A 23,894-nucleotide genomic window follows, 5' to 3' on the forward strand; every position below is an offset into this window, starting at 1 on the left:
TAAATTTTCTATTCACCAGAGACACTATTAAACAGCAATAACATACCTTATGAAATAGGAGAGTATATTCATAATATCTCCTTCTGACAAATGACTTGTATGCAGATTATAATTTAAAATCTTCTAGGGGTGCCTGGGTGGCTCAATCAGTTAAATGTCCAACTTCGGTTTGTGTCATGATCTCATAGTTCATGAGATTGAGCTCCACTTTGGGCTCTGTGCTGACAGCTCAGAGCCTGGAGCTTGCTTGGGATTCTGTATCTCCCTCTCTCTCTGTCCCTCCCCGACTTGCACTCTGTCTCTCTCTCTGTCTCTCTCTCAAAAATAAATATTAAATTTTTAAAAAATCTTCTAATAATTAATAATAAAAAAAAGGACTTGAACAGACACTTTGCAAAAGGAGATAACCAGTTAACCAAAACCTGTGAAAATGTGCGTAATTTTATTGGTCATTGGAAATCCAAAGTAAACCTAATGAGAGAGCATGCAATGGCAACTGACAAAGTTGGAAAATCTCAAGTGTCAGTGAGTAATTGGAATTCTTCCTTGTGGAGGGAAAGTAAATGGATACAACATCCTTTGGGGTGCCTTGGTGGCTCAGTCAGTTAAGCATCCACTCTTGATTTCAGTTAGGTCATGATCTCACAGTTCATAAGTTCAAGCCCCATGTCCGGCTCTGCACTGACAGTGCAGAGCCTGTTTGGGATTCTCTGTCTGTCTCTCTCTCTTCCCCTCCCTTGCTCGTGCACTCTCACTCTCTCTCCCTCTTTCTCTCAAAAATAAATATTTTAAACCAACTGATCCAACATCTGAAAAATTGTTTGGTAGCATCAGTTGAAGGTGGCCATAGGCCTTCCCTATGACCCAATAATCCCATTCTAGGAATGCTCCAACATACAGCAGAATGTTTATACCAGTGCTATTTATAAAAGACAGAAACTGGAAAGAAATATGTAATATATATTAAAAAGTAGTATTTGAAGAGAAATAATATAGAGCATTAAGGACAAAAAGAATGTTGGCTTAAAAAAATTAGTACATCCTAACCTTTTATTTATATGAGGTAACAAAAGTGGGAAGACCAGTATATGCTGACATTGTCAAGATAGTGCTTACCCTTAGAAAGAAATCACCAAAACCAAACATCGTAGGGCTTCCAACTTATTGATAATGTCAATTTCCACCATTTCCCTGTGAAATAAACCAGGAAGCCAGTGCATTTATCTTTCTCTACCACTCTATCTCCTTAGTTATTCTAACTTTTATCAAGATTATTAATGCAATATTAATAATAGATTATCATACTAATCTAGATTATCAATATTATGCATTATACAGCAATTGTTAGGTGGCATTTTAAAAAGTAAATTCACAGATCTGACAATTGCAGTCTTCTAGATCTCGTGTATATTTATAGAACACTACACATTACTATACAAATGCATGCTTTTCAAATAAACACATAGTTTAGTCACCATGATAGACCATGCTATAAACCATAAAAAAAAGTCATGGTGAATTAACATAATTGAAATCATACAGTTAGTTATTGATTCCTGAAAAATGGACTGAAGACAACTTTAGCTTTAGGCCTGTAGTCCAATGAGGGCCTTTCAAAAAGGGAAGTACAAACTTTGCCTTGGACAGTTTTATATTTCCTTTTGCCATAAAAATGCATATAGTTAACTCTTGTTTCATTCAGAATACAATTCTAATTACAAAACATTTTATTTAAGGCTTCACCTGAATTTCCTCAGCACATTTTATATCCTTAATATCAGTAGAGTCATAATTTTAATTGGATTGTTTCATATTTTGTAGTGTTGATTAGTGGAAACCCTCTACTCCAATTGTATGATCTGTTCAGGTATTAAATGAAGATACACTGCAAATCTTATTTTCTTTTAACAAAATTGTGGGTTTTTTTTCTCTAGCCTAGAATGGAAGCTGCCTCCCTTCTCTGTTTCTGTGTATATATACTATAAAAATAATTTAAGCTATATTATTGTAATTTATTTTCTTTTTATCTCTCCCTTTTTTTAACCTCTTGACTTTGATTTTTGTTACCTCCCACTTTTAACACAGACACTAGACTTTGGCAGAGATTCAGTTACAATCTATTTAATTGAGTTATAACTCCATATAACTTTTTAAATTAAAAAAAAATTTAAATATTTTTATTTTTTTTTTGAGAGACAGAGGCAGAACATGAGCAGGCGAGGGGCAGAGAAAGGGAGACACAGAATCTGAAGCAGGCTCCAGGCTCTGAGCTATCAGCACAAAGCCCAATGCAGGGCTCCAACGCATGGACCACGAGGTAGTGACCTGAGCTAAAGTCAGACACTTAACTGACTGAGCCACCCAGGCACCCCTAATTTTTTTTTAATGTTTATTTATTTTTGAGAGACAGAGACAGAGCGTGAGGGAGGGAGGGGCAGAGAGAGAGAGAGAGAGAGACAATTCGAAGCAGGCTCCAGGCTCCAGGCTCCGAGCTGTCAGCACAGAGCCCCATGTGGGGCTTGAACTCACAAACTGTGAGATCATGACCTGAGCCGAAGTTGGCCGCTCAACAGACGGAGCCACCCAAGCATCCATAACTCCATATTATTTTTAAATGAAATATTTAACTGCCAAGAGCATAGAATATTCAGAAGTTTTTTAGTTTATTTTCATCCCAGCAAACAAGCCTAAGAAAATGTTACTATGATAAAACGTCTTAGTAAATATTGACTCTCAGCAAAGAAAATTAGATTGTATTCAATGTTAATATTATCAAGCAAAAACCTCAATTAGACCACTTATGATTTAAAAACCTATTATGTATCAGACACAGGAACTAAGAAGTTCATTCAGTATTCTTTTCCAGTGTCAGGAAAGATTTATAAATTTGTTCAAATTCTCTTCCATGTTTGAGACTGTCTCTAAGCTGGAAAGTTTTAAGAAGCAAGAAGTGGAACCTATAAGTTATACTTTTTATAATTGTCCCTTTTTTTTCCTAGAAATGATGACTATAACTTTCTACTAGCACTTTTTTAAACTGCTCTTGATTTCAACATTTTACTATAAAATGTTACAATGATGACAAAATATATTGATACTACATTTAAATAATGTCCAAAAAGCTCTATAAACTCATGAATAATATAACTGCTTATGAATATTGAGTGTATTATTTGAATCCTTCCTCATGGGAAATACAACACTATTAAGAATGTACAAGCATTTATTAGTTTTAATTAGAAAGTTTATTCCCTAAACTGAAAACAATTCTTTGACATTTTATTGAAATGTATTTTGGGTTTTAGAGGCCAAGGTGTGTTGGTTTTCTATTGCTGTTATAACTTATTACCACAAGATTTCTAGTTTAAAACAACAAAAATTCATTATCTTACAGTTCTGGAGGTCACAAACATGAAATGCATCTTAAAGGCTAAAATCAAGGTGTCAACATAATTGCCTTCATTTTAGAGACTTTAGGGGGAATCCATCCTTACCGTTTTTAGCTTCTAGAGCAACCTACATTTCTTTTTCCATGGCCTCTTCGTTCAGTTTTGTATCCAGGTCTCTGCTTTTGTCATCACATCTTTCTGATTCTGACCCTCCCTCTTTCTTCTGAAAGAACTCTTATGAGTAAATTGGGCTCCCCCAGATATTCCAGGTTAATCTTCATATCTCATGATCTTTAATATAATAGCAAAATCCTTCTATTAATCTGCTTGGGCTGCCATAACAAAATACCACAAACTGGATGGCTTGAAAACAACAGAAATTCATTTTCTCCCTGTTCTGGAGCCTAGTAATCTAAGATCGAGATGTTAGCAAGTTGATTTCTGTTGAGGCCTCCTTGGCTTGCAGATGGCCACCTTCTCTTTGTGTCCTCACATGGGCCTTTCCTGTGTATGTGCATCCTTGGTGTCTCTCTATGGTCCAAATTTCCTCTTATTTTTAAGGACACCAGTCAGATTGGATCAGCACTCACCCTAATGGCCTCATTTTACTTTGCCACCTCTTTAAAGGCCCTATTTTCAAACATTCATATCTTGAGGTGCTGGGGTTAGGACTTCAACATACCAGTTCTGAGGGAAACACAATTCAGCCTAGAACAGTCCCTTTTGCCATATTAGGTAATATAGTTAAAGACTGCAAGAATTATGGCATGATATATTTAGGGTACTAGCATCCTGTGTGCCACACATGATTGCAATTATAATTTCTTGTGAATTGACAGTTAAAATCACTTAACTACCAAGTCCAGAAGGGATATGTGACTTCAGTAAGAAGGTAGAGATGCAGGTCTCCTCTAGGCTTTTTTATTCCTGTTCTGAGTGTATGTCTTTTTTATAACAAGCGTTTTTACTATTATTTTACTTGATTGCAACTTATTATTTAAAATATAGTGAATGTTCCAACAATTAGTCAACCATTTATTTTGTTGAATGTTGATCTCAAAGCCTAACTATACTTAGGCTTTTTTCTTACACTTCTTTTTGTAGTTCATCTTTTTGTACTTTTATCTTCTAAATATATTAGAAGCACAATATTGTTTAACATTTTTTGAAAATGCAATACAATTATAGGATCTTTTCCTACTTTTTATTAACATATTAAGCATATTAGCATATTATTCGAATGCAGATTTTGTTCATATGACTTCTAATCTCTAGCTTTGTCTTAATTGTTCACCATATTCTTACAAAATTACTAAAATTAAAATGTGATGATTTATCTTTGATTATTCTCTCATTGAAAATCTATTTGAAGGAAAGAGTAATAGTGTTCAGCAAGCTTTCACGGAGTCCTTCTGCGCCTTTTCTCAATCATATTTCTGTTGAAGTTGTTAAACTGTTGTCTGATATTTGAAAATGTCATAGTAACACGCATTTATCTCTATAAAACAAACAAACAGGCGACTCAAATACTCTGCTTGTTGAAAATGTCATCGCATCCACACTGGAATAATGTATTTATTTTCCTCTCTCTTCAAAAAGTTATACCTCACTTCCAAGGCACTCTTAAATCATCAGATAGTAATAAAATATAGTAAACTCAAGTTTAGTGTCACAGATAGAGTTCAGTGCCACCAAGAGTCTTATATGCAAAGCATAGTCTTATGGGGTGCTCTATATTTAGCATCTCTTGGTCAATGGCCATAAGGCAAGACAGTTAATTCCCAAAATCTTGAAAATAAAGAACTTAGGAAACTTGTCCATTACCCATTGTGTGTAAATTAATTCCAGTAATTAGTACCCACATATTTATTATTACTGCATATTTACTATTTTTTACTAAATACATTTGATTTCCCTTTAATTGAAAAGAACTGTAAAAGTCTGAAATTATTCTCGGAAATATATTTGATTTTATTTAAAAAACTTGAAAGGACTTCAAGATATTATATTTTATAATTACAATGTAAAATCAACATACATTTCTGTATTTGTACTTAAGCGCTATACGTACTCTCCACCTTAAGGAAATATTTCCACATGACATTATTATGCCGAGATTATTATTATCTCTATGGCTCAAGAACTGAGTATCTTAGAAAGCCTACAACAAAACCTGCTGACATAGGAAGTCTGAGAATTTTCATTAGTCTTTTCATTAGTTGCCACATTTGAATCTAAGACATCATATGACAATCTAACTGAATTTTTAGGAAGAAGAACCAGTGGGCTCTTTAATGTGGTTGCTTGTGGGAAAGTAGAACTACTCAGAGTCCTAGAAACCAGAAGGTCAAAGTAGTTTGGACATTGATATCATGCCTTTATCAATTTTGAAGTTTGCATTTGTAAATTAATACAATCTGATACTTATGCATGGATGCACATTCTTAATAAAATTACATTTAGTAGTTGGACATTGAATCTGGTTCTAATAAAAATTTCAGCGTTAATAAAGAGGAGACTTAATGTTAGCTTTTTAAAAACAATAAACAACCAAAAGTAGAATTATCTTAGGAAATACAGGGAAGTTTATATATCTTCAAAAATATAGAAAAAAGGCGACTGGAATAAAGCTCCATATCTATAATTAATTGGTCTTAACTTATAAATATGGGAAATAGCAATAAATGTAAACATTGAAAACAACCAGAGAATTGCCACTGGAGGACAGGATACAAAAGATCTAAAAGATGATAAATCATCTTCTAATTCAAATGCTTTATTTTAGCCCAATAAGAACATCTGTCAAGTTGTATATTAAGTGATATGTTTTACTGATGATAAAATTGAGAAATATCTTTCATTTTGAGTCCTTTCTTCTTCGTGTTTATTTTGCTTGTTTTCAGTTATATAAAAGAAGCCAGAATTTTGTTTTTAAAGCCATATGTATGGAAATAAAAGAAATACTGAAGTTTCACTAAAAATGATATTTTTCTCTTTTTTTAGTGAATGGGGTATAAATATGAATGGGGACATTGTTTTCTATAAAGGAAAAAAGTATGACTTTTCCATTTTATAGATTACTTAGATTTTCATTATATTCTCAGTAATAGAACTTATTGAACTGAACATATTGGAGTATTTCTTAAAATCATCCAGTAAAATTACACTGAAAATAAGGTTAATTATCTTATTTGAACAATAAGAATTAATCATTAAAGTCAGAATATTTTTTTTCTTTTGGGAGCTGAATTATATACCATGTAGCCACATCCTTCCTTCTTATTAAAATATTCATCATTTACATTATATATGATTTGTTTATAAGAAAGTTTTATGAAAATGAAATATCCATCTGTCTGCACAGTTGGTCTTCAAATGTATTAAAAATTATGATTTGAGTAATGAAAAATAAATTTGTGGGGCGCCCGGGTGGTTAAACGTCCGACTTCAGGTCAGGTCATGATCTCACGGTTCATGGGTTAGAGCCCCTCCCGTGCTCACACTCTGTCCTCTGTCTCTCAAAAATGAATAAACGTTTAAAAAATTTAAAAAAAGTAATAGATCTCATATTCACTGCAATTATTCCCATTTTAATTTAGGTTGAGGAATGTAGAAATCCAGTCCCATTTCACTGACTATAAATCCTATTCCTGCTTGCTATCAAGCTTCCTGTGAAACCAGTTTCTTATAAAAAATCATCGGTATATGAGTAATAGGTCTTAACTCATTTTTCTGTTGTTAAGGAGCAAACAAAGCAACAGGCCTGCCAGCCAAAAATCTAGAAACCTCTAGATTTCATTGTACCTGAGAGAAAGAGAGGTTCTGATGTCCACAATAGCAAAACATGGGAACCTTGTGTATAAAGTTGCCTTTATCTCCAAACTTCCACAAAAACAGAGTTTTGAAAAGAACTGTAGAACAGATGATATTACTTGGAGATCATCTCAATTATAGACGCCTTAAAAAAGGGTATACTACTTGGCCTCAACACCATGCTGTTCTGTTTCAAATATGCTTTAGATCTCTCAATAACAAAATTCACTATGTAGAAATTAACAAAGTTGGCCAGTGTCACCAAATATTCCCACACTATTTTAATCTTTATTGGGCTATGCTAGCCAACAGCACATCATTGCATGTTTGACAAGTACTGGAATCACAGCACAAAAAATTAATCTGTTGATTAATCATAGCACAAAAAATTGATCTATTGATTAGTAATTTCTTGCTATTGGGCGGGTCTGTCATCTTAGTAAACTGATGGCTACCTTCATGTAACCCATGATACCATCTACAGTCAATTTTGGCTCATCATATAGATCTGTCACTTCTAAGTTAAAATTCTTATATTATATAATGATGAATCTAGTTAACGACAAAATCATAAACCTAAAAAAATAGAAGATAATAATAAGATAGAAGTTGAAGTGGTGAAGAGCTATGGAAAAGCACTAAAAGTATTAAGAGTGGTCATGTCCCTACCCAAAATAACACTCTGGGCATATAATTTTAAAGCAAGTTAGAGGACAATTTCAAGAAACAGATAATTCTTTTTTTTAATTTCTTATTTGCATATAATTAACACATAATATTATATTGGTTTCAGGTGTACAACATGGTGATTCAACATCTCTATAAGTTATGCTGGCTCAGCACAGGTGTAGCCACCATCTGTCACCATACAACATTATTGCAATGTCACTGCCTATATTCCCTATGCTGTACCTGTTATTCTCATGACTTATTCTTTCCATAACTGGAAGCCTGTAACTCCCATTCCCCTTCACCCATTTTGCTCATTTCCTCACCCCCTTCCCTCTGGCAACCATCAGTTTGTTTTCTGTATTTTTCAGTCTGATTCTGCTCTTTTTTATTTATTTGTTTTCTTTTTAGATTACACTAGCAAACTTCTCTCTTCTGGACCATTACAATAGATGACTAACTGTTTACATTTTTCCCGATTCCTATAATCTGTTATTCACAAGATGACTCTGAATGACCTTTCTGAAATTGGTATTTTATAATTTTTCATTGTTGCTTAACATCCTTCAATAGCCTCAATTTTATCTTAAAATAAAAAATTACTCTGCTTTAAATAGCCTCTCTCTTTTAGCTTTGTGTCTCTCCACTCTCTTTGTTTCTGTCACACTGGCTTTCTTGTATGGAACCACAAAAGACCCAGAGTAGCCAAAGTAATATTGAAGAAGAAAACCAAAGCGGGAGGCCTCACAATCCCAGACTTTAGCGTCTACTACAAAGCTGTAATCATCAAGACAGCATGGTATTGGCACAAAAACAGACACATAGACCAATGGAGTATAATAGAGAACCCAGAATTGGACCCACAAATGTATGGCCAACTAATCTTCGACAAAGCAGGAAAGAGTATCCAATGGAAAAAAGACAGTCTCTTTAACAAATGGTGCCTGGAGAACTGGACCACAACATGCAGAAGAATGAAACTAGACCACTTCCTTACACTATTCACAAAAATAAACTCAAAATGGATGAAGGACCTGAATGTGAGACAGGAAACCATCAAAATCTAGAGAAGAGAGCAGGAAAAATCCTCTCTGAGCTCAACTGCAGAAATTTCTTACTCGACACCTCTCCAAAGGCAAGGGAATTAAAAGCAAAAATGAACTATTATAACCTCATCAAGATAAAAATCTTCTGCACAGCAAAGGAAACAACGAACAAAACTAAAAGGCAACCAACGGAATGGGAAAAGATATTTGCAAATGACATATCGGACAAAGGGCTAGTATCCAAAATCTATAAAGAGCTCACCAAACTTCACACCTGAAAAACAAATAACCCAGTGAAGAAATGGGCAGAAAACATGAATAGACACTTCTCTAAAGAAGACATCTGGATGGCCAACAGGCACATGAAAAGATGCTCAACGTCGCTCCTCATTAGGGAAATACAAATCAAAACCACACTCAGATATCACCTCATGCCATTCAGAGTGGTTAAAATGAACAAATCAGGAGACTATAGATGCTGGAGAGGATGTGGAGAAACGGGAACCCTCTTGCACTGTTGGTGGGAATGCAAAGTGGTGCAGCCACTCTGGAAAACAGTGTGGAGGTTCCTCAAAAAATTAAGAATAGACCTACCCTATGACCCAGCAATAGCACTGCTAGGAATTTACCCAAGGGATACAGGAGTACTGATGCATAGGGGCACTTGTACCCCAATGTTTATAGCAGCACTCTCAACAATAGCCAAATTATGGAAAGAGCCTAAATGTCCATCAACTGACAAATGGATAAAGAAGATGTGGTTTATATATACAACGGAATACTACTTGGCAATGAGAAAGCATGAAATCATGCCATTTGTAGCAATGTGGATGGAACTGGAGAGTGTTATACTATGTTATGTTACGCTAAGCAAAATAAGTCATGCAGAGAAAGACAGATACCATACGTTTTCACTCATATGTGGATACTGAGAAACTCAACAGAAGACCTGGGGGAGGAGAAGGGGGCTGGAGTTACAGAGAGGGAAGGAGGCAAACCATGGGAGACTCTTAAATATTGAGAATAAACTGAGAGTTGATGGGGGATGGGGGGGAGGGGAAAGTGGGTGATGGGCATTGAGGAGGACACCTGTTGGGATGTGCTGTGGGTGTTGTATGGCAACCAATTTGGCAATAAATTTCATTAAAAAAATAAAAATTAAATAAAAGTATTTTTTTAATGTTTCTTTTCGGGAGAGAGAGTGAGGGAGAGAAGGAGTAGGGGAGGGGCAGAGAGAGAGAGGGAGGCAGAGGATCCAAAGTGGACTCTGCACTGACAGCAGAGAGCCCAGTGTGGGGCTTGAACTCATGAACAATGAGATCATGACCTGAGCTGAAGTTGGATGCTTAACTGACGGAGCCACCCAGGTGCCCCAATTTTTTAAACAAGATGTATCTTCTAATTTCCTAGCATATATGCACATTCATATTAATAGCTGTTAAAATTCATTTAGATGATAAAAATGGTAAGATTTCAAATTAAGGGAAGATTTGAAAGGACTAACATACTTACAGAAAGATTTGCAACCCAGATAAATGAAAATTAAAAAAAAAATTACCATTTTTAAATGAGAAGATGGACAATCTCAAAAGTGAGAATATCTTAAAGTAGGTTATCCTGTGAAAAGTGGAATTTTCCGTACATTGTTGAAAAAACTCATTAGTACTTGCTTTTTTTGGAGGAAAATTGCTCAGTGTTTTAAAGCCCATACTCATGTACAACTTGATATAGCCAGCATCCCTCAGAAATCACAGCACATATACATAAATATATATATGTATGTATATATGTATATATATATATATATATATATCTTTATAGTATTTTTGATATTATATTTATAATAGCTCAAAATTAGAAGTGAATTAAATGTCATTTAAGAGGTAAATAAATGAATTTATTGTTCAATAAATACAACTAAAAACTTAGCTTAACATATTTCTAATTTATCAGGGCAGACTTACTGGAGGGCAGAGAGTAGATGGCACAGAGAGATTTTTCATCTTATCTTTTTTTTTTTTAGCACATTCCTTATATTGAGCCCTTTAACTCCTGTTAAAGGTAAAAATGAAGCCTCAAACAATTTTCCAACCAGAAGCCACCTCAGACATGCCCAAACTAAGCAAATCTGTAGCCACCTGAAAATTCTATTCCTTTATGAATGCTCTCTCACCAATTTCTAATTTCTCTTTAGGAATATGCTTATATTTTCAGAATGCATGCATAGCTAATATAGTGTGAGCCTTATGTTTTATTTTAATTATTGACCAGATTTACTTGCAATTAAACAGTATATTTGTTTTGATTTCTTGAGTTTTAAAATAATTGTACTTATGTGTTATAAAGCAGAAGTGGGTTAATTGAAGTCATCGTTAATTGCATTTAAGAAAGATCTGTCAAGACAGTTAAACAGAACTTTAGACACATTTCCTTACTATATAACCACATCCACCAAGAAATTATAGAGTGTGAAATCCAAAAAAAAAAAAAAATGTGGGAAGCTTGTGCATAGGTTTCAATCGCTTTAACACACAATCAATATGACAGTATTTTTAGTTAGATAATTAAAGAGTTTGGGTAAAAATTAAACACAACATATCTAACATTATCTCAGCATTACTATAAAAATTGAAATGTGCTAAGTAGTAAGGAGACAGACAGACATGGTTATGATCTCTTTCCCCTAAGGATTTATACCTACCTCTTTGTCTCTTTCAGTACTTCTCTGTTCTTTGACCGCTTCATCTCAATAACAAGTACTTTACCTACTCCCAGAATAATTATGCTGCCCTAATGCCCAAATTTCTGAAAATCTCTTTAAATGCAAACATCATTCTTTCTGCTGTTCTGGCCCCCAAAATTCTAGTAATCTTTGCTTCTTTTTATTGCTCACCAGTCACCTCTTATCTATCAGGAAAGCCGATGGCTCTTCTGTCAGAATATATCCAGAATGTTACCACCTCTCATCACTTCCCTAGGCTGCATTTTGTGCATGCTACCATCATCCATTATCTGAATTATTCCAATTACCTCTTAGCTGGTCTTGGTTTCATCTTGTCCTCTGTAGGAGGCTATATTTCACTTTAAATATAAGGCAACTTCCAATGTATCAGTCTTCTGTTCAAAACACACCTAACTTGGGGGAAAAAAAATTCATACAGTGCCTAAGGGATTCCAACTGGAAAGACCACCAATTATGATTCTGGCATCATTATATTCTTTTCTCTCTCTCACTTCACTACAGCCACATTGATTGGGGAAGCACATGGATTATTTTCTAAGTGATACTTTGTTACAAAGTCTTCACCAATATCTGAGCTTTTCAGTGAGAGCTACCCTGAGCCTCCTATGTAAACTTGTAAATCCCTGAGATTCTTCCTCTTCATCTTCCCTGGTTTATTTTTCTCCTTTTCCAAAGGAGGCATGACATTCTTTCTCATCCCACGTACTCATGTGCAGTGTAACATTGGTGGATTCTAATTACCTGCCTTTTGAACTTGAACTGGCAGGCAAGTGACTTCTTAATCTATAGAATGCAAGAGAAGTCATTTTCTGGAATTTCCATGGCTATATCATAAGGAATCTTGTCATTTTCACTCAGGTCTTTTCTGATGCTTTTCTTGGGTCTCTCCCTCTTTGAACGTAACCTGCATGCTGTGGGCCTTCAAATCACATGAAATGGTCAAGGGTATGTGCATCAATGCACATCTCCATCTCAGCTGATGGTAACCTTTCATTGGCAGACATGTGAGTGAATCCTCTTGGATATCCATCTTAGTCAAGCTTTCTAATAACTGCTGCAGATTCAGCAGACGATTGGCTGCAGCTCCGTGAGAAATTCCCAGCAAGAACTGCCCATTTGAATCCAGATAGCCCATACATAAGTGATGAAAATACTTTTTTATATATACTCAAGTTTTTGTATGTTTTTCTAAACAGTAATAGATAACCATTATTTATCACGTTTATTATATGTCTACCTAATAAGTGTAAGCCCCATGAAAGCAAGACGTTTTCTACATATAAGTATTGCTAAGGGCTTTTCTTTTGGCATCCATTTGCATGATAAAGGTTTTTCCATCCCTCACTTTCAATCTGTGTGTCTTTGGGTCTTATGTGAATCTCTTATAAGCAGCAAAGAGATAGGCCTTGTTTTTTTAATACACTCTGTCATCCTATGTCTTTTGATTGGAGCATGCAGTCCATTTACATGCAAAGTAATTATTGATAGATATGTATCTATTGCCATTTTGTTACTTGTTTTATGGTTTTTATACATTTTCTCTAATCTTTTGTTCTTTTTCCTGGTTTCTTGGCTTTCTTTCCTTCTTTTTTTTATGTTTATTTATTTTGAGAGACACAGAGACAGCACGAGTGGGGGAGGGATGGAGAAAGGGAGAAGGAGAATCCCAAGCAGGCTTCACACTGTCAGCACAGAGCCTGATATGGGACTGGAACTCATGAACCTTGGGGTCCTGATGGGAGATGAAACCAAGAGTTGGATGCTTAAGCCATTGAGCCACCCAGGTGGCCTGTTGGCTTTCTTTAGTGATACACTTGGATCCCTTTCTTTTTATTCTTTGCATATCTCACCCATGATTTTCTTCCTCCAATTCACAATCTCCCCAAATGTCCCTACCCCGTTCAGATAAACGTCCTCCTTTCCAAATCTGGTTATCAGTGACTTTTTTTTCCTCTGTTATACCATAGTCAATCCATTAGCAGTTCTTAACTGCTTTCAAATTTTATCTTGTCAGACAGTTTCTTATCATTTCCATGTTATTCCCAAGTTCAAACCATCATTGCTTACATCGAATCAATCTGTCATTATTCCTTTTTGACTTCAGCCTTCTATTACATATTCTCCAAAAAGAATAAAATTAAATCCCCCAATAAGATGCTTCTCAATCAAATCCTTTCAGCACCTTCTCAAAAATAATTTAGATAAAAATGGAAAGATCTTACTTACCTTGCAAAATTCTTCATGATAATATACCTGATTTCTTCTCTAATATGTTTCCTGTCAATGCTGCTTTTTGCTCACTCTACTCTAGCTAAAATAGTTACTATGTATTTTGACAAAACATTAATTAAGCATGCCCCTATCCAGTCTTTTAGATTGTGCCTCGAATCTGTGCCTTCCCGTAATTTTCGTAATCTCCTTCAAATTATTCATAAACCAAAAGATTACCTCTGTAAAGAAACCTTCCCTAACTAGTGTCTAAATGCCGTGCTCTACACCAGGTGCCAGCAAACTTTTTCTTAAGAAGCCAGATAGTAAAGTAAATATACTAATCTCTAATGCATGTGTCTATCACAACTACTTAAACGTAATCATTGTAGCATGAAAGCAGCCATAGGCAATATGAAAATAAATGAGTATGTCTGTGTTACAATACAATATTATTTACAAAAGCAGGCAGCTGGCTCGTGGAGTGACACCTTTTCTACATCCTTGGCATATACTTTATTGTCTTTCCACAATTTATCTACCTAGCCTTGCATTATATGTTTATAGTGTTTTGGTTTACTGCTTGCTTTTCTATTGGATAGAAGCCCCTGAGGGAAGGTGATTTCTCAGTTTTGTTAATTGCTCTGTCATAAACATGTAAAACAAGGCCTCAAACATTATGAAACTTCAATAAATATTGGCTGGATAAACAAATGTATACATGAGAGAATCAATTGAATATTTAACCCAAATGTGAAGAACCTAATCAATCTTTTGGTTATCTTAGACACTACTGTGTTTTGCAGTCACTCTCCAGCAATCTTAATGAAGGAAGCTGCTAGTTTTTAGAAATTGTTGCTTTTTTTTTAATCCATGTTTTGGATACTCCAGATATTCCAATCTGTTGGAATGATACTCCCTGTTTCTTTCTTGGTACAACAGTTGTTTTCTGTATATAAATAACTCTGTCTATTCAGTTACTCTACCACAATAAACAATAAGGCCCTTTCTTAGACACTATAAAGCTAAGAGAAGATGTGCTAAATTATCAACCTATGTATTTTGGATGGATGATATGCAAATAGCCAATTTTAAAATAATGTGATATATATTCAGCAGTGTGATTGACAGATCATATGTTAGTTCTATTTGTTTATTTTTTGATGAGCTTCCATGTTATTTTCCATAGCTGGTGCACCATTATTACATTCTCACAACAGTGTATAAGGGTTCCAGTTTCTCAATACCTTACCAATACTTTTTATCTTTTTTGATATAACAGGTGTGAGTTAACAATATGAAATTGTGAAATTCAAACTTTGTTATGTTAAGAGATGATGATACCATGATAATTAACATTTCATAATAGTAGTTATTCTTGGAATAAATACAGCTTGCATACAACTTCCATTGTATGTCTGATTGCATTTGATTTATTCTTGCCACGTACATTTACTCTGTGTAAGCGCTATGCTGGATATTAGGCGTGTGTGTAGGAAATCAAGGAATAGTATAAACTTGATCCCTATCTTCATAGAAGTTATAAATAGGAAACCCAGAAATTGAATACCTAAATGGAATAATGAAGGTTATAAAAATAATCTTGGGTCACGGGGTAGTGAAATTTTAATCTACTTTGAGAAAACAGTGCTTAAACTGAAATCTAAAGATTGAGTAGATTTAGTATTTAACAAAGGTTGTGAAAGGTATCTGACATGGGCAATAGAAACTATGTATGCAATTGCCCATCAGAGAGAAATGAAAGGAAGAAGGATATTCCTTACTAATGTGGCTAGAACATGAGAAGTTAGTAGATTAACTCAAATGCAATGCTGCCAATAGTGGATCCAGAGATGAAAAAAAAAAAATCCACATGAAGTTTCTGTTAGGACTTTTTTCCTAAAGAAAGGATAGCCAGTTATGTGTTTTGAAATAAGAAATTATGAAATAAGAAATTAATAAGATTTTAATTTACAAATAATTGTCTGAGTTCAGTGGGGGAGACTGTGCTTGAGGGGGCAAGAGTAGATGTAGAAAGTCAAGTTAGTAAGTAACTATACTTGTGCAAGTGAGACATGATGATTTGTACTATAAAGAGGTAGTTAAAGAAGATCTAAGGAGCACCCGAAGCACTTGAAGTAATATTAGAAATTGATTAGCCACATGCACTTTGGAGACAGAGAAATTAGAGTTTAAATTTTGATTTTATCACATATTAGGTATGTATGCTTTAACATATTTTTTACTAAAATATGAATTCTTCATTTTGGATTAATAGTAATAATAATAGTATTCACATCATAGGGTCATTGTGTGAATTAAATTAGTTAATGTTTAGAAAGTACTTCGTGGTAGCATGTTATATGAATACAAGCTACAAATACGACTATTACAGTAATATAAATCATAGGACTTGATTAAATGGATGTGGGGTTTAGGAAGGGAGGGGAGTCAACTATGACTCCAAACCTTCAAGATTGAGAGACTAAGTGAATGATGGAGCCATTTAATGAAGGTGAGAGTCAGGAGGAGAAAAATATGCCAGGGTTATTGAGGAGTAGGATGATTTCAGTTTTAGATAACAGTGTCCATCTTCTAGACATTCTGTTAGGATTAAGTAAAAATAAAATGAAATATGTTTCATATAACAGAGCCTGCCAAGTATTAGATAATGTCTATATAATTATTTTATTCTGCTATATTTCTCCTTTTCTAAATACTTCTTTCATTCTTTTTATCAGGATACTGTACCAGCAATTGTCCCTCTCCCATACATCTTTAGCATATTTTTCTTCAGATACTCCTTCTCTTCCACCTATAAATTGAAAAAAAAAAAAGTGTCTCTCTGAAAACTTTGAATATTTCTCTCTTGATTATGATTTTCATGGGTTACAACCTGGCCTACACAAGGTTAAATTCTTTAGGTATGAAGCAATTCTGTGAACTTCTGTGACATTATTTCGTTCATTATTTCTGTTTTTTTTTAATTCGACCTAACAATTTTACAAGTTCACTTAATACTTATTACAATTAAATTTTACAAATTCAGCTACTATTTCATATTTATTAATGTTTTAAAATTTTCAATTAATACTTACTTGTAAATATAATTAATACTAATCACTATATACCAAAATTCAAATTTTCTTAATATTGTAAGCTACTTCTCATAGTCCTCTGTGAAACTCTTTATTCACTCATTTATTCACATACACATGCATTTATCCACTCATATGTCTATTCCATACCAGTTGTTTTTGCTATGTTTTCAAAACACAGATTTATAAGATCATCACATAAATATGTATTAAGAACCTCCTTTGGATCAGATACTGTTTTAGGCGCTTAGAATAGTTGGGTACACCAAAACCTAATGCAGTAGAGTTTACATTTTATTGTAGGGAGGCTGAACCAAACTAAAAGTAATAGATTCAACTTTATTTTTAAGGTCTGAATGCTATAGAAATAATAGCAGTGAAAAAAGTGTCAGAAATGTGTAGATACAGAGCTAGTAAAGTTAGTTGCAATTTAAAAGTGAACCCAAGATAGCCCTCGCTAATTTAACATTTAAGCAAAGACTAGAAAGATGTAAGGAGTTTAACCTTGTGGCTATCTAAAGAAAGATCATTCTAGACAGAGTAGACATCCAGTGCAAAATCTCTAAGGAGAAACAGTAAGGGGACAAGTGTGACTGGAGCAGGAGACAGGTAGCAGAGAATCAAGTTCCACAGGGCCTTGTAAAATACTTAGGTGGCTGTGGCATTTAGCCACATGAGTTAATGGAGAGTGGGGAATTTAGTTTTTAGTGAACTTTAGAGATCAGCAAAATTTTTCTGTGAAAAGCACAACAGTAAATATTTTTTGGCACTTACAAGCGATACAGTCTCTGTCATAACTGTTCATCTCTTCAAGTGTAGTATAAAAGAGTCATAGGCAATGTACTAAGTGAATTGGCATGTCTCTGCTCCTATAAAACTTTATTTGCAGAACAAACATTAAGGGTGGTGGGCCAGTGTGGCCAACCCGTACCCATGGCATGAAGACACAGTGTGATCACACTTTTATGTTCACTAGATCACTCTTAGTGTGATGTTGAGAGAAGTTCCTGGTGGGACGGGGCGGGGGTGGGGGGGAGGGTATGAGTGGAAACAGGAAGCCCAGTGGAAGCACTCTGTATAATCAAGGTGAGATGATGTGGAAGCAGTATTGGTGGTAGGAAGCTCCTGAATTCTGCATATATTTTAAAGGTAAAATGCACGGAAATTCTTGATGTAGACTGTGTGTGTGTGCACGTGCGTGTATGTGCATGTGCGTGCATTTGCAGGACACAAGGAAGGAGGGAGATGGAGAGGAAAGAGAGAGGGAGAAGAGTCAGTGAAGTTGTTAAGATTGGTCCTTGTTACTGGAAATTCAGAAATGCCATCGATGAGGTGGGGAGGAAAATGGTTAGAGGAATTTGAGGGGTAAAATTTAGAAGTTAACCTTTGGATGTTTTTACTTTCAGATGTTATTAGATATTCAAGTGTGAGGTCAAGTAAGCATTTAGAATTAAAACCTGGGATACAGAACAAAACCTGATCTGAAAACAGAGACAGGGTTATTTTCAAAGGCACAGAACTGGGATACCTGGGTGGCTCAGTCAGTTTAGCTATCGACTCTTGGTTTCAGCTCGGGTCATGATCTCATGGCTTCTTGAGTTCGAGCCCCATGTCGAGCTCTACTCTGGCAGCACAAAGCCTGCTTGGGATTCTCTCTCTCCCTCTCTCTCTGTTTCTCCCCACCCCTTGCATTGTGTCTGTCTCTCTCAAAATAAATAAATAAACTTAAAAAAAATAAAGCTACAGAATATGATCACATGAACAATGAAAAAGCATACAGAAAAAAAATGGAGCTAAGAGTAATGATGGTGACATCCCAACAGAAAGGAAAAGGAAAAGAGGGGAACTAACACAGACACTTAGTAGGAGAGGCTGGTTATATAAGAAGACAACTAAGATGAGGCTTTAACAATGCTAGGTGAAGAAAGTGTTTAAATGAGTTAAATGTTTGTAGTATGTTAAATGAGATAGACTGATTTTTCACCACTAGACTAAGAAATGTGGAGATCATTGCTGGCCTTCATGAAAACAATTCTCTTAGAGTGATGGTTACCAAGGTCTGTCTGGAGAAGATTTAATTTTTTAAATATTTATTTATGTTACATGAGCATGAGCAGGGAAGGGGCAGAGAGAGGGAGACAGAGAATGCAAAGCAGGTTCTATGCTGTCAGCGCAGAGCCCAATGCAGGGCTCGAACTCACGAACTGTAAGATCATGACCTGAGCCGAAATCAGGAGTTGGGTGCTTAACCAACTGAGCAATCCAGGCGCCCCTGGAGTCGATTTAAGTAAGAAATGGATGAGTGAAATTGGAGACAAAATATAGAAAATTTTTTTCAGAACTTTTGTGGCAAAGGAGAAATGTGGATTCAAACTTTAACTAGCAGGGAAAGTTTGGTCAGACAAGATTGTAGACTGTTCTCATTTAAGTGGGAGAAATAAAAACATGTTTTTGTGTCAGTGAAAATTGTCAAGAGAGAAAATGATGCTCTGAGAGAAGGAAGAATTGCCGGAACCATGTCTTTCAGAATACATAAGAGCAGGTAAAATGTAGCGCAGGAGAGGAAGCATTAGCTTTAGGTAAGAAGGTGGATTATTCATTTATAGAAATAGGCAGTGAGGAAAAAATAAACAATGGGAAATAGGAAAAGGAAAAGTTATATAAGAAATGAGGCTTGAAAGCAGGAAGAACAAGTAGGTTTTTCATAACTTAGTGTTTCTGAAAAGCATAATGCACTCAAGTTGATAGTTCGCTGTTTCCATCATCAAAACAATGTGCCACAAATGGGTTTAGAAAGCACACGGAACAGATGTCAAGAAACCTTTCATCATACAGAGACCAATAAACATCAGGAATGACCCACCAAGCAAACCATGGGTGTGGAATCGTTGGAGCCCTCTGGGAAGTAATTTAGACTCATCTTTAGTGATCAAAAGTTTTATGAAGAAAGAAGTTTGATGAATTACATGGTATTTAGTTTTTTTAACCTACATTTTCTCTGTTTTATATTTTTTCCCCATGGTTTTGTAGGAAGATGCGTGTCTTCCATCTGTTATTTACCATTTTAGGTACTATATAGTAAACTGCAGAAATCAGTCCGAAAATTCAAGAAACATCTTCCCTGTCTAGCAGTGGAGAAGTTTTCAATATAACCGTTTACAGTCAAGTGAACCTATAGTCTGCAAACACTTCATGTAAAAATAATAATAAATTAAGGCAAAATATGTTTTTCTAGGTTGACCTGCAACGAAGACTCATTTACTTTAAAGAACCTTTGACCGTTTCAGTAGATATGTACAGAAATATTTTTAATTAAGTCTGATTCAGAAACCCTGTGAATCTCAGTATCTCACATTTGCATTTATTTCTCTCTATGAAATTAGGAGAAAACATAACAGGGCAAATAATGTGGAGACTAAGAAATTATTGTTATTGACAGCTTGCTAGTATGTACTACTTCTTTTTTTCATTTTTTCACAATGCTATTTTTATTGTGTTAAGTACTATTTCTGTGTCACCACATAAAATCATTATAAAATTGTTTATAAAATTGTAAAAGTTGTCAGGTGATTTAAAATGTATATAACAAAGGGTGGCATTTTACATTATAATGACTAACGAAAGATATAGTCATGCATTTCTTTTGTGTGTACTATTTGTCAGTTTTTTCTATGAAAATCAGAGGAAGTGTATTTGAGATGATTAATGCTTAAATGTAGGAAGGATATGTTAGAAGGTATTAATATTATTTATAACTATATTAGGTATTAAATGGAGAGCAAAACTTTATATTGATTTGATAGTTACCAACCACATTTAATTACTCAGTTCAAGTGCAATTTTATTTATCCCATTATGAGACCACAATCTGGCAGGCTCAGCAAGCTTCACCTACATGACTACCTGATTAAAAAATTGAATTGATCAACAAAATGTATTAATTATGTGCTTCAGCAAATTACAGTGCCTTCATTAGTGCCCATCTGATCCAACTGAATAAAAAATGCATACTTTTCAAAATACAAATTTAAAACTTTCTTTTAATACTTCACAGTTGCTATTTCAAATATTGTGTGTATGCCTTAGCATCTTTGCATAATAAGATGATATTTGGCACTTCTCTTTCTTCTTGTAATGAGTATTTAAGAGTGGTTATTATTTGGGGCATTCATATTATTAATTTCATTTAACATCACAACCTACAATGTATATATCTTTTTATTTATATTTGCAGAAAAGTAGACTTATAGAATATATGTAATTGGTCCAAGGGCACACGACAGTCACTTTTAGAGAAGTATGTTATTACAGCAGATTCAGGAAAATGTTTCTCAAACTATCTATACAAATATTAGCTATAATTGTATATCTTGGGAAACTGTTCTTTCAGTTCACTTTGAATTATTTCCTATAATTCTTACATCAGAGATTAGTGTTCCATGAAGAAGGTTGCTTATTGGAGCATCTGGGTGGCTCGGTCGGTTAAGTGGCCAACTCTTGATTTCAACTCAGGTCATGATCTCACGGTTTGTGAGTTTTAGCCCCACATTGGGCTCTGTGCTGACAGTGCAGACAGTATTCTCTCTCTCCCTCTCTCTCTGACCCTTCCTCTCTCCCTCTCTTATTCTCTTTCAAAATTAATAAATAAACATTTAAAAAATCAGCTCCTAAAAATAAAGGCTGCACATTTTAGTCACTCTTTTATTAATTTATCTTCTGCTCTTTATCTCTCCAGTGACAATGGAGGATTCATTCTTTCTCGTATCCGAGGCAGATCCTTTCATTATGAAGATGGTGTCTTCTCTCCATCTTCTCAGTGACCTCAATATAATTCACTTTCTTTTAAATCTTTCCTGAGTTTTGTAAATCTTTCTACTGAAACATTTGACAGTATATTTAGGGATTCTCATCTCAGAACAAGCCAATAACCATAGAAGCAACATTCCCTAGATTGACTTCTATTACTACCTGATCTCTATTCATACATCTAAATGTAAGCTTCTAACAGGATTTTCCTATAAATGTTGCATTCATTTACATATTTCCCATTCACATTTTCTTCTCATCTAGCCTCCCATCTAATCCTTCAAGGCCACTCATGCTATGATAGCTTTATGGTGACTAACCAGTTACCTCATCAGATGAATACTCCTCATTTCTCAAGATCTTTTATTTCAGCCACATTAAACCCAGTGCATCATTGCCATCTTTCAAAAACAACTTTATTGAAGTATAAATAACACACAATAAAATACACATTTTTAAATTACAGAATTTGGAAAGTTTTGGTATATGTAGTATGTATGCATGCAGAACATCACAGAAATCATGATAATGCGTATATCCATCATGTCTATATGTTTTCCTCTCTGCCTTTATATTTCCTTCTTCCCATTCATTTTTCCTTGCACTAACACTCACACCTGCATTCCATCCCTAGGATAACAGTGATATGCTGTCACAATAGATTATTTTTTTAATTTTCTAGAGTAAGGTATACATAAAATTATACAATATGTCTTTTTTGTATGGCTTCTTTCAACATGATTATTTTGAGATTTTCCCATGTGAAATATATATCAGTATTTCAATTTATTTCATTCTGAGTACTGTCCCATTATATAATGCCACTGTTTGTCAGTTTGCATGTTAATGGATATCTGAGTTATTTCCAGTTTTGAACTGTTACAAATAGAACTGCTGTAAACAGTTTTCTAATGTTGTTATATATTGGGGTGCCTGGGTTGCTCAGTGGGTTAAGTGTCTGACTCTTGATTTCTGCTCAGATCATGATCTCACAGTTCGTGAGTTTGAGCCCCACATCAGGCTCTGCACTGATGGTACCAAGCCTCCTTGGGATTCTGCCTCACCTTCTCTTTGCCCCTCCCCTGCTTCTGCTCTATATCTCAAAATAAATAAACTTAAAAACTACACTTAAAAAATTCAGTCTTTATATAGACCTATGCTTTTATTTCTCCTCAGTAAATACCAAAAGTGGAATGGCTTCCTCATGTAGTAGTTGAATGTTTAACTTTATAATACACTGCCAAACTGTTTTCTGAATAAGCTGTAGTATTTTGCATTCCTATCAGCTGAGTATAAGAATTCCAGTTTCTTTACACCCTCACTACCGCTTAGTGTGGTCAGTCTTCTTAATTAAAGTCCTTTTTATTGCATGTGTTATGGTATCTCATATGGTAGTATTAATTTACATTTCTGAAAGAATAATGATAAGTATTTTTATATCTATAAGCTTATTTTCCATCTATATGCATTCTTTGATGGAGATTTTGTTCAAATATTGGACTGTTTTTAAATTTTCTTCTTTGTTTTCTTATTACTGAATTTTGAATATTTGTTACACATTTTTATTAGCTATATTAACCGCAAATACTTAACTCCCAGCCTGTAGTTGATCTTTTTATTACCTTACACTGTCATGAAGAGAAGTTTTTTCAAAACTTTATGAAATACAGTTTTTCAATTTGTTTTCTATAGATCACCCTTTCAGTGTTTTATCTATGAAATCTTTGCCTAATCCACAGTGACAAAGATTATCTTCAAACTGCAAAAAATAGCATTGAAATTAAACCTGCAGTGACAGATACAATCCAATTTTAATCACACAAAGAAAAAAAAAGAGTAAAGAAAATAAACAGAACCTCAGTAATATTGGAATAGTCTAACATATGTGTGACTGATTTCAAAGTAGGGAAGAGACAGAAAGATGAAAGAACAGACGATAGTATTTACAGAAATGATTGCCAGAAATTTTCACACTTTTTTAAGAAGCATAACCCACAGATCCACAAAGTTCAATGAATCACAACAAAAGATAAATAGGAAGAAGTCAGTTCAAGGCACATGAGAAGAAAAAAAAAAAAGGAAAAATATCAGCCTGTGTGTGGGGAAGAGAACCACTTTAGGT

General features: G+C 34.6%; 1 long non-coding RNA gene across 4 annotated transcripts in view; it reads left to right on the plus strand.

Moving 5' to 3' along the window:
* Positions 1–23,894, plus strand: part of LOC122236538 — a 310,323-nt gene that overhangs the window by 204,923 nt on the left and 81,506 nt on the right. The window contains exon 5 of one of the 4 annotated variants that reach the window (XR_006214577.1): positions 7,996–8,106. The exons of the other annotated variants lie outside the window; for them this stretch is intronic. This is a non-coding gene — a long non-coding RNA (uncharacterized LOC122236538). Of the gene's footprint in view, positions 1–7,995; positions 8,107–23,894 lie in introns of those variants that run through there. 4 annotated transcript variants of the gene reach the window in all.

This window comes from Panthera tigris, chromosome A1 (assembly GCF_018350195.1).
Source record: "Panthera tigris isolate Pti1 chromosome A1, P.tigris_Pti1_mat1.1, whole genome shotgun sequence".
Classification (NCBI taxonomy): Eukaryota; Metazoa; Chordata; class Mammalia; order Carnivora; family Felidae; genus Panthera; species Panthera tigris.